The following is a 12,269-nucleotide window of genomic DNA, read 5'->3' as shown; positions in this document are numbered from 1 at the left end:
TTTTTCTCACTCTCACTCCCCTCTTTCTTCACTAAGTAAAGCTGGAGTTGTTGTTCTGAGTGGTAAACATGTGCTAAGGGGGGTAGGGGGTTGGGAGGGGGCGGGGGTGAATGGCTAAGTTTTCTTTTTACCCAATAAAAATGTCTCCTTGCCAGATCGATTGTTGTTGCTAGGAGACTGAAGCATCCTTTGGCAAGGGGCTACAGCTCTCTGCGTCTGTTGTTTCTCTCTGTCTCTCTCTCTCTCTGTCTCTCTCTCATTCTCTCTCCCCCACACACATGCACGCGCACACACACACGCACGGGGCTGTCGCGCAGAGCAGTGGCGCCCATCCTCTCTCTCAGTGCGACTCCTCCGAGGGATCAGGAGTAGACAAAAGTCAAACTTCCAGCAGCTTAAGATTTGTGCGCAACCGTTGAGGAATCCAAGTCGTCAAGGTAGGTCAAATATAACATATTCGTTGTAGGTAGGCAAATGTGTTGCAGCCTTAGATTACAGGTTAGGCGACAGAGTGCAGTAAAAAATTGTCAGTCCGTGACCGTTCAAGCGCGCATCAACCAATCCTACGGTGGGAAGCAATTTGCTTTGAACTTTGCGCAGGATTTAAACATCCCGTTGTTCTGCATAAACGTGGTCATTGTGTAGGTATATATTTCAATCAGCTGCTCCGATAGGTTGCAAGTTGTGATCATTTTGTAAAAAATGCCCTAACAGCTAATCTCTGCAGCAGATAGGTGAAACAAAGAGTAGGATATCTGCAGTTGCGTATTTTACGCTGCGTGGAGAAGTTATTTGGGTTCAGACAGACCGCACGGTGGCATGTCCCGCGGCTTTAAGCTTCCTTGGAAAAGATGGGCGAGCAGTGCTTCTCTGGAAACAGGCATACAGGTGGATCTTATAATGAACCGACCACTATTTAGAGATATCACTTTCAGTTCGCCTCTGAAGAACTATTCCACGCCAGATGAGCATGGACCTGTAGTACAGATACAACAGGACCAACACGTCTACATGAACATCAGATGTGCACAGTCTTCAGACGCAGACACAGATTTGTATTCCTCACTGAAACGTGAGCTTTAAGGTATGATAGGACTTGAGCTCAGTTAATAATTCAGCCGACTTGTGGTTCCTCCTCAAGATGCGTTTGCCAGCGAAAAATCAAGGCCCACGGGCTGTATTCCTGCAGAGCAGGTGCATCTTTACATGGTGACACTCAGCATGCATTAGGCCACCTTAGCTTTTCTACATAGTGTCACGTTTTTTTCTAAGCCAGTATATAACTTTGCCTAAGTGTTGAATATATTGTTTCCCAAAAGGAAAGGCTGAAATGACAAGCAGAACAGTCACATAGTTGCACCGAAAAGTACAAGAAATTAGAGGTTTTACAGTACATACGCTGTATACAGTACACAAAACTATTCTATTTTCCTCTTTCCCCACTTCTTTTCTTTCTCTTCTGTGATAAGATTTCTGAGAAACATCATCATTATTATGATTATTGTTGTTGATGTTGACAATAAGGACTGAGAGCACTGAATGAATCCAGAAATTGCAGTTTTTCTTTGCTTTAAGAGTGAGATCAACATGTGTGCCCTTAAGGAAAATGACCCAAACTTGCTTTTTATTGAATAATATTTAATATTTATGATTATTAGATTTTATGATTTTCAAATTTCCATATTTACATAATTTAAGCCAAAGTAAGTTTTGTGTGTTTGTGTGTGTGTATTACATATGTCTGTGTCCAATTGTGTCCATAAGTTTCTGCATTATTAGGCGTAATTACATTTGCATGTATAAATGTTTGTACAATATTAAGTGTGTTTTTATATGTTTGTGTGTGCATTAGAGGGGCAAACATAATGGTGGGTGCAACAGGCAAGCTCGTTTAAACGTATATTAGTCGTTGTGTGTATACATGCAAGAACGTGCATCTAGTGCATGTGCAAGTCAGTAGACAATTTTGTGTCAGTGAATAGATTTGGCCTTGAGTTTTTGTGCTGTAAATGTGATGGTGTTTCAAAGACCTTTGTGTGTGTGTGTGTATGTGTGTGTTGTAATTACACACACACACAAGCATTGTTAGCAGTGCAAAGGAAAAGAAAGCCTGCAAATGTGATATGCTCCAGTTTTACAAAATATATGAATTGGCAGTACAAGTAATGCAAACTGTGTCCTGTAATTGATCAGTTTGCCAATGTGTTGGAGAACGAGACAGCTTTACCTGGAATCAGAACCTGGCAATCTGCTTTAGCACCTATGAGATAAGCTCACTGATGTCTGAGTGTCTTGACACAGTGCAAATTTAAATCCCAGGCATCATTCTGGAGTAATGTCATAACATTTTAAAGATAAATGTCCACAGTTGGAAAATGCAAGATGTTCCTTTGAAATGAATCTCTAGATAAACCCTTTATTAGTGATAGTGCATCCCAAATGTATCTTTTGAGTATTAAATTATTTTGTCCCTATAAACTTGAAAAGTACCAGTAAGAAGTTTGTTTTAGTAGTAAACTACAGCATCCACAAAAGTTTCTGAATCCACAACAGCAGAATATCAGCAGTTGCACCAATAGGTACTCTGTGCAAACACACCTGCTCACCAGCTGGACAGGCTTAGGCATGAGGATTGAGATAGGGAATTTTTATTGGTGAAAATACCAAACATGGTATGGAACATTCAGTAAGCACCGAGTGTGTGAATGAACAGGAGTTGTTTCTGAAGTTCTGTAGACATTTTGACACTTTTGGAATTGATTTTGTTTGATGCAAATTCAGGCTGACCACATGCACCATGATCCATGAAGGAGAAAAGTACTACTTTAAACAGTAACCATTCATGCATACAGGGCATGAGTTTGATGATATTTGAAAGGATTTAGGTTGAAGGACTTTAAAGTACGTATCAGTGTTTTAAGAAGAGACTTAACAAATCCATTTTGCATTTCTTAGATGTTGTTATGCTTCAATCTACAGACCTTGATGTAAGGAGAGTTTGTTCTGACATCTATTGCAAGCAGAGTAAATACTTTTTCAGCAAGGCTTTAGTGATTGCAGAGATCATAGTATATCTGCTGTAAGATGGTGGTGCAGTTGTTGAATGATATAATGTCACTCATATGAAAAGTACAAAATGGGAAAGTGGGAATTTGTAGGCACAATTCATGACTCACAGTAAGCTATGTCGTCTAACAACATGGCAGAATCTTCTGTACAAATTGCAGAGAGCATGTTTTTAGTATAAAATGTGTGTTAGAAATGCCTCTTTAAGTATTTCTGCTATCATATACATTTATATTGGTAGCTTTAGTTTGGCACTTATGTACTTTGGTATACATATTGAGTAAACTTCAATAGGTGCTGGAGACTGAATAATGTCAAACTAAACAATTTTGTCACTTAGCATTTGTGAAAACTACACCATGACATAAACTTTACTGCAATGTCTTATCTTTAGGTGGGACTTTATGACTTTAGGACAGTGCTGAAAGTGTTGTCTAATGCTGTTTTCAAATGTATGGGTTGCACTTCTGTGTCTGTCTTGCAACGAGGATTAACTGTATAAATTAATAGTGTTTTCCTCAATTTCCAATACTACTTATAAAGCACTGCAAATGTGTCAACATACAGAACAACATAGTACAGTATATATAAACATCTTTACATTGCTGCACATGGTGGTAAATCCACCTAAAACTAACATGACTGGTTTAAATGTATGTGAATTGTTTTTAAAAAACATGCAAAGCATAAACGAAATGAACATTTTGTTCTAGGGTAGCACAGTGGTGGATTAGTTAGCACTGCCACCTCACGCTCACCCACTCCTCAAGGTTGTGGGTGAGCGTCCCTAGCCTTTCTGTGTTCTCCCCGTGCTTGCTTGGGTTTCCTCTAAGTCCTCCACTTTCCTCCCACTGTCAAAAGACATGCATGTTAGGTTAATTGGTGACTCTAAATTGTCTGTATGTGTGAATGTGAGTGTGCTGTTGTCTGTTTGTCTCTCTCTCTTTCTCTCTCTCTCTCCCCTCTCTCTCTCTCTCTCTCTGTGTTGGCGCTGATATAGACTGGTGACATGTCCAGGGTTCACACTGCCTCTCACCCTCTGACAGCTGGGACAGGGTTCAGCCCATCTGCGACCCTAAACAGGATAAGGGGTTAAAAATAATGGATGGACATTATGTATATATCTGTAAAGATTCTTAAAATTTCAGTGAGGTTATCTGGTTGAGTCATGACAAGTGGACTTCAGTACTTAACACTGAATCACACCGAACATATAAAAGAATTGACTGATACATTGTCTCCTTTCAGTCTATTTCTTCTCTTTCTGGTTTCATGTATCCATCAAAGCTGAAGACAAGATGGGGGAAACATGGCAGCTAATCTCACTACAGTCAGGAGGAGTCTAACGGATAAATTAAACAGGTAGGTAACTAAAGATCCACAACTGTTTAATGCAAACAATTGACCAAAGTACAATAAATAAGATAATAACACCATAGCTTGTTCAAAAGGGGAAAAAGTTCTATGAGTCAAAACAACAAAAAAATTGATTCAAACTTGTGGATCCAATTATGATATCTTGGCTTTTACTGCTTTTTTTAAAAAATCTTTAAATTTGCTCTTAACTATTACAAGCTTTTACATATAGAAAGGCAGCAATTCACTGAGAGCACAGTTCATTTGTTGTTTTCAGGTCATTGCCACAAGTTAACTTGTATTTAAAATGTTCACAGGTATATTTAAATAGTTGTAAAACAGTATCTAGAAAATAAATGAGTACAAATAATTCTTGGTAACAGTAATCTAAGTTAAAGAGAGTTAAAAAGCATAGACAGAGAGTTTCAGAGCTTTTACTAGCCTGACAGGTTTGTGTGAAAGCTTTTTTTCTGAAATATAATTTAATGCGGTTTTATTTATGGCTTTATTTTGTGGGTAATTATTTCACATGTTCTATAAGCAGCATTAATAGTGCTATTAGTGAATTTCTGTGTTTTTATAGATGAATAAATTAAACTTTTGAACCTTTGGCAAGAAAGTAAAAACTAAAAAAACTTGGCTCAGATTCCACCAGAGGAGGACTGAACTAAGCCATAAGGAACATTATCATCACCTGCAGATAACTCAGGGAAACACGGTTACATTAATGCATGAAAAATATTGCTATTGTTGTGCACACTTGCTGGTATGACCTCTGTATTTGCAGTTGTTGTAACAGGTCTCCTACAATAGATTCCCCCGTAATGCAGGACAGCATGTTAATCAGATATAAAGACACAATGATTGAGCAATTAAGTGTTGAAAAATGTTTGATTTAACCTTTATTCTGAAACATGACCAATGTTTTAGAGTCAGATTCACTGCAAGATTTAATTAATAGTAGAATCTGTTCTACCCGAGGTTTTTGAATTTTGTAACACTACCGTTGCTTTGCTCCACATGTTTCTTACACTGTTATGCTCTAGTGAAGAAACAGGGAAGTGTCTGGAAATCACTGCTGCGTCCTACTGCTCACCTCTCATCAGCAACAACAGTCATAACACATACACAGGCACACACACAAATACACACAAGCACACACAGAGTGTTTGCCCTCCTCTGACATCCCCCCTTTGCCACAATGCACAGACATTCACATGCACATACATACACTCTGGGGAAGAGGCAGTGAAAGGCCAGTGAGATGTACAGCTGTGATGGTGTGTCTCAGAAAGAGATCAGACTCTTTAATAAATGATGAGTGTGAGGAGTGAAACTGTGTTTGTGTGTGTGTGTGTGTGTGTGTGTGTGTGTGTGTGTGTGTGTGTGTGTGTGTGTGTGTGTGTCGCTCCTATCAATGCAAAGTGTCATCCTTGAACACTCTTCTGTTAAAATCTGTTAAAATTATACAAAGTTTTAGCTGACTGAAAGCTAATATCTGAACATTTTCTCAACTCAACAGGATAATAAGAGTCGAAAAACATAAAATTGCTGAGGAATGTGAAACCTGAAAAAACATAGACATACTGTATAAGAATACCTGTGAGTGGTCGCTGTCCTATTTCGAGGTGGTGATTTTTTTTTTCACACTTTGTGCGAGTGAATGTGTGATGCCACACCAAACAAATGGAGGGTTGAGGTGTTCAGTTTTATCCCAGTTCTGCATGTTTTCCATCCATTACTTCAAGCACAAAGTAAGTCACCAAAACAGTGAATGGTGCACACACCAATAGTCTACGTCTTTATTCCAGCAATGTCAAAGGTCAGCAATGTCACATCTGTTCTCTGTTGGAATTGAAATGATTGTTGATAAATTAATGGGTGAATTCGTTTATTTCTGTGTCATAGCCACTGAAAGGGCCCATCACCCAAGGGATTACATGTCAAAGAATAACATCCAATACAAACAAATCTCTAAAGAAGTTGACATTCATGTTCAAAACAAAAACAAATCATTTCTGCATACCACATACTGTAAGTGCCTAATAGAACGCAAAACAAGTGTTACACATAAACATGTTCAACACAAAATGACACAGTTCCCATACAATTTAAAAGTTAGTTTGACAATCCACAGTGTGGTGTTTCAGGCTATGATTACATTAGAGACAAAAATATGGCCAGTCTCTCTCCCCTGTTGCATCAGGCATTAACTACACTGTAAAGGTTTTCCTTGATCACTGCCGTGTGGGCATTTGCCACACAGCTGAAAACTATGTGAGCTGTGAAGGACACTTTAAAATAATTAATCAATCACTTATAGAGTAATACAGACAGCATTTAACAAAACATGACACAAACCTGTTTATCCTGATGGTTTTACTTCTTAGATTTAGATTCTCTTGGGATTAGCAAAACCAAATAGTTAGTTAGTTAGTCTTAAAACAGTTTTGATGTTCCAATATGTACAAGGATAGGCCTTAGTCACTGTAACTATTCCTGCTAAATCCGCCCTCTGCAGCCAACCGAAGGTTTGCACTCAGAACCTAACTTCCAACCAACCAATGTCAGTACTGGGGGACAAAATGCCCAGCCCCATTGTGTGCAAACATGCCTTCTAAAGTTGAGCTGAAGCTCATATGACACTTCAGCATCCCTTAAAGCTAAGCTATTTATTTACTAAATAAGGTATTTACATTTTAGGTAAAGTTTCCCCAGATTCCTTGCCATGCTGGAAGGACACCTTCAGATAGCTGTATGTCGGGACATTTGACTTGTGACTCGATTTACAAACCGATAGAATTCAAAAATAATAAATAGGTACGTAAATTGTATAGCGATTACTCAAAGAGTAATGCATTACAATTGATTAATTACATTCTTATTACTGTTAAAATTAGTATGGCTTTACTTTTGTGTTACACTGCAGGATTTCCTGCAATGCATTGGCAAACTTCTTCTGTAAAAAAGTTTGTCCTCCTGAAATGTCCTAGTACAAATATGTATGGCTTCAAAAGACTGCTCTTCCTAGCACTATTGGATGACAACTTACTTAAGAAAAATGCATGTTTAAAAGTCAAAGAACTGCATTTAGGAGGCCTAACTTACTCACCACACCACGGTTTTATAAAGTAAAATTTCTTTTGACATGTTTAAATGAGGAAAACATGTCATTTTCTCCTCAAAGTTGCCAAAGGACTGGCCAGGCTGAAGAGCCTCTTCATAAGCACACTCACAGTGAAATTACATTTTAAAGATGTAGTCTTTATTGCAGAAAGACAGTTCGGGATCCCCATCTCACACTCCAACTTCAAATTACCAATGGCTTCAGTGTGAAGTTTGAAGGAAACTGTATCCTCCTCATCTACACTGTAAAAAGCAATAGCTGACATTATTGTGTTAACTCAGTTATAATCAATATGCCTTTCTTACGGATTTTACGAGTTTATCTTGATAGTATAGTATTTAATATTATAGTATTATGGTATAGTATAGTAATGCACATTCACATTTTTTGGGGGGGAGCAAACAATGACTGAAAATAATGTGAAAAAAAAGTCAACAGATGTGTGAAATACTAATTTACTAACTATTACGTATTTGTTTGTTCTTTTGCTTGTTGGTTTTTTTTGTTTGTTTGTTTTTTTTGTTTTTGTTCTTGTTGTTTTTCTTAGGAATTGGTTTGCATGGTTTTAACAAGAATACCAGATTTCTGTTCACTACAACTACAACTTTGATATTCAAAGTTAAAGGGAATGTCAAATTAGTTGGCCTAACTTAAATATGTGAGCTGTTTGGAATACATTACATGGTACATTTAACTTGAATGATTTTGTGGTTTTAATTAGGGATATTAAATTCTCCTTACTGAGTTACGAGTACACCTTAAATTAAACTTTTAAGTACTACTTAACTTTAATTGGCTGCATAAACTAAATTGTGACTGCACTATATGTAATTAGCATTTGTACGTTAAAAATACCAAATATATTACAGTTTACATGTTTTTTTATTTTTCAAGGCATGGTTTCCATGGTTAAGTAGAATTTACAGTGTAAAGTTAAATTATCTTGTATCTTTAGTTGGTTTGATTAATAAATATCATATACTATATTTGCACTTATGCTCCTCATCACCTGTAGCTTGCCAAAGGGTTAATGAATCCTACATAAATTAAAAAACTTGATTAGTCCGATTTGAGTGGTCGATCAGCAAACCTACTTAAATGTATACCAATCAAATTCTTACACAAAAAGATTGTTTTACAACAGTCAATCAAACAGTGCACTACTGTCAAGCTTGATGAGCCAATCGTGGTCAATGGTGATCAATGTTGCCGAGTTAACATCTTTGTCACTACATGTTGCGAGTATTCAGACCCCTATAGTGACTCATTTTTACAAAGGTGATTAAAGGTTTGAAATAACCGATGAGAATAAATGTCCCGAAACATGAGTAGCTCGGTGCTACTTTCATTTTGTAAAAGTAGCTCCCTGGGAAAAGAAAGGTTGGAGAACCCTCCTTTAAGGTATTCTTCCACCACAGCTAAGCAAAGAACTACTAAAGACAAAAAGAGGGAAGCTTGTCTTTAAAAAAAACTAAGCAGGCATGCTGCAGTTTAACATAATGTCAAGATGGTACCGCAGATGGCAGCCACGGTGTCTTTTTTTTGTTTTGTTTTTTTGGAGTGCATTTCTGCACAGAATACGGTCTTTGCGTTTACCCAATTATTGCTTAGAGCAAAGCTGTGACTTTATCTATGGTAATAGTGATTAATATTATATATACATATATATATATATATATATATATATATATATATATATATTGTTTTTTTTTTGTTTTGTTTTTTTTTAATGCTCAAACATCAGTCAAATGAGTGACTTATGTTTAGAAAGTGTTGCTTTACAACACACACTGCCACAAGTTAAAATACACTTGGCAAATATGCCACATATATCCTTGAAAATGACTAACAATACTTGAAATAGCACACTTTATAATGAGCAAAGGAATCGTCCACACAGGAACACCTGACAACTAAAATCTATCAATATTATCTCTAACTAATACTCTTGTGTCTGTTCATGCCAATTATATTTATTCTTAGGTAAAGTTAGGTCAAGTCTCTTTATGTCTACCTGGCCACGGTAACTCCCTTCGCGCCTCATGTATCGACTTCAGTAATGACAGACTGGTGGGGTGTGAACATGAATTAAGCAGGATGCAGCAGCACTCGTGCCATCACAAGGCTGAGTGATGCTCCACGTTGACTCTCAGGGTCATTACATGACAGTTAAGTTGATAGATGCCATCCACTGAGGGGTAATTCTCCTTCTGACAGTCCGCCGCCCTCAACAATGATGAAATGCAGAACTGATGAATGCTTATACACATTTCCTAACCCGGGTCTGTTTTTAGGCTGAACAGGCATTTTTAATCAAACCCTGTCAGATAAGTTGTGGACCGCCAAAACTCGGGGAAAAGGGACACTGTGAAGGCAATGTGGACAGATATGCTGGAACCAGCCTTTACATGACTAATTTAATTGACATTTTTGGAAATCTCACTATAGCGAAATGTAAAGCTTTTCAAAATGCAGCACACTCCTAACACAGAATTTGTGTGGTGCACAAAGGCTAAAAGCTCTTTAACTGGAGAATCTCTTTGGAGTGCCCACTGCACATGAGAGCAGGTTAGTCTGTGTGCCCACCTGAAGCACACTACTTCTTTTATAGGTTAATAAAATTTTCATCGTAAATGTACTTCACCTGTTCTATAAGGGCATAGGGACTGCATGGTGAAACACCCGTTCAGCAAGGAGCAATGCCTGTTCTGTGAAATCTCTTCAATTTCATATGGCTTTAGGGTCCAGTTTCTGTGTGTCTAACACAGCCGTAACCTTTGAGGTCACAAAATGTTCCCGTTTATCAATACCTGAACATAATGGGAGCATCAATAGCCATCTGACATATTGACTTTGATTAGTGAATGGTAATAAACTAGGGCTTAACCCAAGCTACCGTACACCCAGTGATCAAATCCTGCACACATATTGTCACTAGGCAGTGGTAGCTCAGCTTTCCCCTTTTTTGGTTCTGCAGCTACCCAAATATTTAATCATATTTAAACTTATTTCAAATACAATTATTTCTATTTATTTCTGTCTGTTCTGCTTTCAGTGAATCGACAGAACCTACGCATTTTTTTAAATATGTTAATCCATGGAATTGCTTTAAAAGGATAAAGGGATGTGCAGCATGTCTCACTATTGTGTTTTGTGATATCTTTCTGTCCTATTTATGAATCATCAGTCTTTCCTGCCTAAATCGCGCTTCGTAAATAATTAATGGTCACAGCCCATTGCACCCGTTGGACTGTCAGAAGTCTAGGACACCACATCTAAACACACATTCACTCAAATAAATCTACCCACATGTAATTTCATTTGAGGTTAACAAAAATAACTACACTTTTTAAACATTTGGAGGACTACACACATACTGCCTTACACAATTCATATTCCTTCTGCAATAATGACTTGCACTGTACTTATTCAGCCTTCAAAACAGAGTATGAGAAAGAAATGGAAAGGGTAGAGACAAAGCAACTTACTGATAAACCTCCGACAGTGTGCAAGTTTAATAAGGGGTCTGCTGTGGTATTATAAAGCTTACCCCGCCTTGCATATATCTTTCTCTCCAAAACAACAAAAGAATGAAATCATCCACATGTAGTGTCTGCCCATGCTGTGAGCTTCATGTCAGTGATGCATCTGTGGTTCTGTGAGGTGCACAATAGACAGATAAGGAAGCACGAACACATATACAGACAGAGCAAAGAAAACGGAAAAAAACAGACACAGTTATGGTGTCTCAGTGTGCTGTGGTCCATCGACCCTGCATGGCTGCTCTCAGCTGGATGCGTGTCATCCACAGCAGCCCTGCCAGTTAGACGAGAACAATTGCTGTGGAGGGTATAAGCAAGGTAGAAATACATAAGTAGGGAGAATAGAACATCAGCCAGCCGAGGGTGGGAAGTGGGGCTGAGGGGGGGAGGTTAATATCATGGAAGAAACAGATAATGAAACAAGCAAAAGAGGAATGTGGTGGTGTGTAAGCAGCCTGACCTCAGAGGTCAGAGGTGAAATGATGTTACTCTGCATGATAGCTCCCCGGGAGTAGGGTTAGTTGTCAGCTTCCTCCTCTAACTGATCCGCTCCAATTTTCTTACATTCAGGTGTTTTTTTGGCTCTTGCTTACACACCTCATGTATGTCACGTCTCTTTGTATTATAGGTTTCCGTGGTGATGTTTCCATGTGCAAGCTGCCACTTGCTTTTATCCGTCTTTATTCAGGTAAGACATTTAGTGCTTTTAATACATATATATACATAATAGTAACTAATGTTATGTAGCGCTCTACATTAATGATTTTTCTGGAAGATGTGTTAAGTACATGAGGGAATAGTTTGAGATTTCTGGAAAAAGGTTAGTCAATTTACTGCTCCCTGCTAAGTCAGAATCTAACATATTTTAATGAAAAAAAAACGAATTACAATCTACAATAATTAAGTAAAAAGGTACAAAAAAATACAACATTTTGTGTTTTACAGTGTGTGCTTTGCTTGCACAGTTGATCGTGAGAGAGGAAGCTTGTTTTGGGCTCTCTCCAACATGATATAATGAAGCAAACATTCAATTTCAGTGGACACCATGAGAGCAGTGTGAATTGCTGGGAGATATTATTTAGCACATTGCTGGGAAATTGGCTTGAGCTGTCAATGACATTATACCAATTACATTAAAGTACACTGTCAGTATAAGGTGCTGAGTGAAACTGTGGTTA

At 37.9% G+C, this 12,269-nt stretch overlaps 1 protein-coding gene across 3 annotated transcripts in view; it reads left to right on the top strand.

Moving 5' to 3' along the window:
• Positions 1-279: 279 nt before the first annotated feature.
• grm3 (glutamate receptor, metabotropic 3) overlaps positions 280-12,269 on the top strand; it is a 37,400-nt gene continuing 25,410 nt past the window's right edge. The window contains exons 1-3 of one of the 3 annotated variants that reach the window (XM_067502311.1): positions 280-437; positions 4,354-4,428; positions 11,720-11,779. The gene's annotated coding sequence lies outside the window, so the exon portion shown is untranslated. Of the gene's footprint in view, positions 438-1,065; positions 1,085-4,353; positions 4,429-11,719; positions 11,780-12,269 lie in introns of those variants that run through there. The other 2 variants (XM_067502312.1, XM_067502313.1) reach the window with 2 other exon arrangements.

The sequence above is a fragment of the Channa argus genome, chromosome 4 (assembly GCF_033026475.1).
Source record: "Channa argus isolate prfri chromosome 4, Channa argus male v1.0, whole genome shotgun sequence".
Taxonomy (NCBI): domain Eukaryota; kingdom Metazoa; phylum Chordata; class Actinopteri; order Anabantiformes; family Channidae; genus Channa; species Channa argus.
The sequence above is the reverse complement of the archived record's forward strand: the minus strand, read 5'-3'. Positions and strand labels throughout refer to the sequence as shown.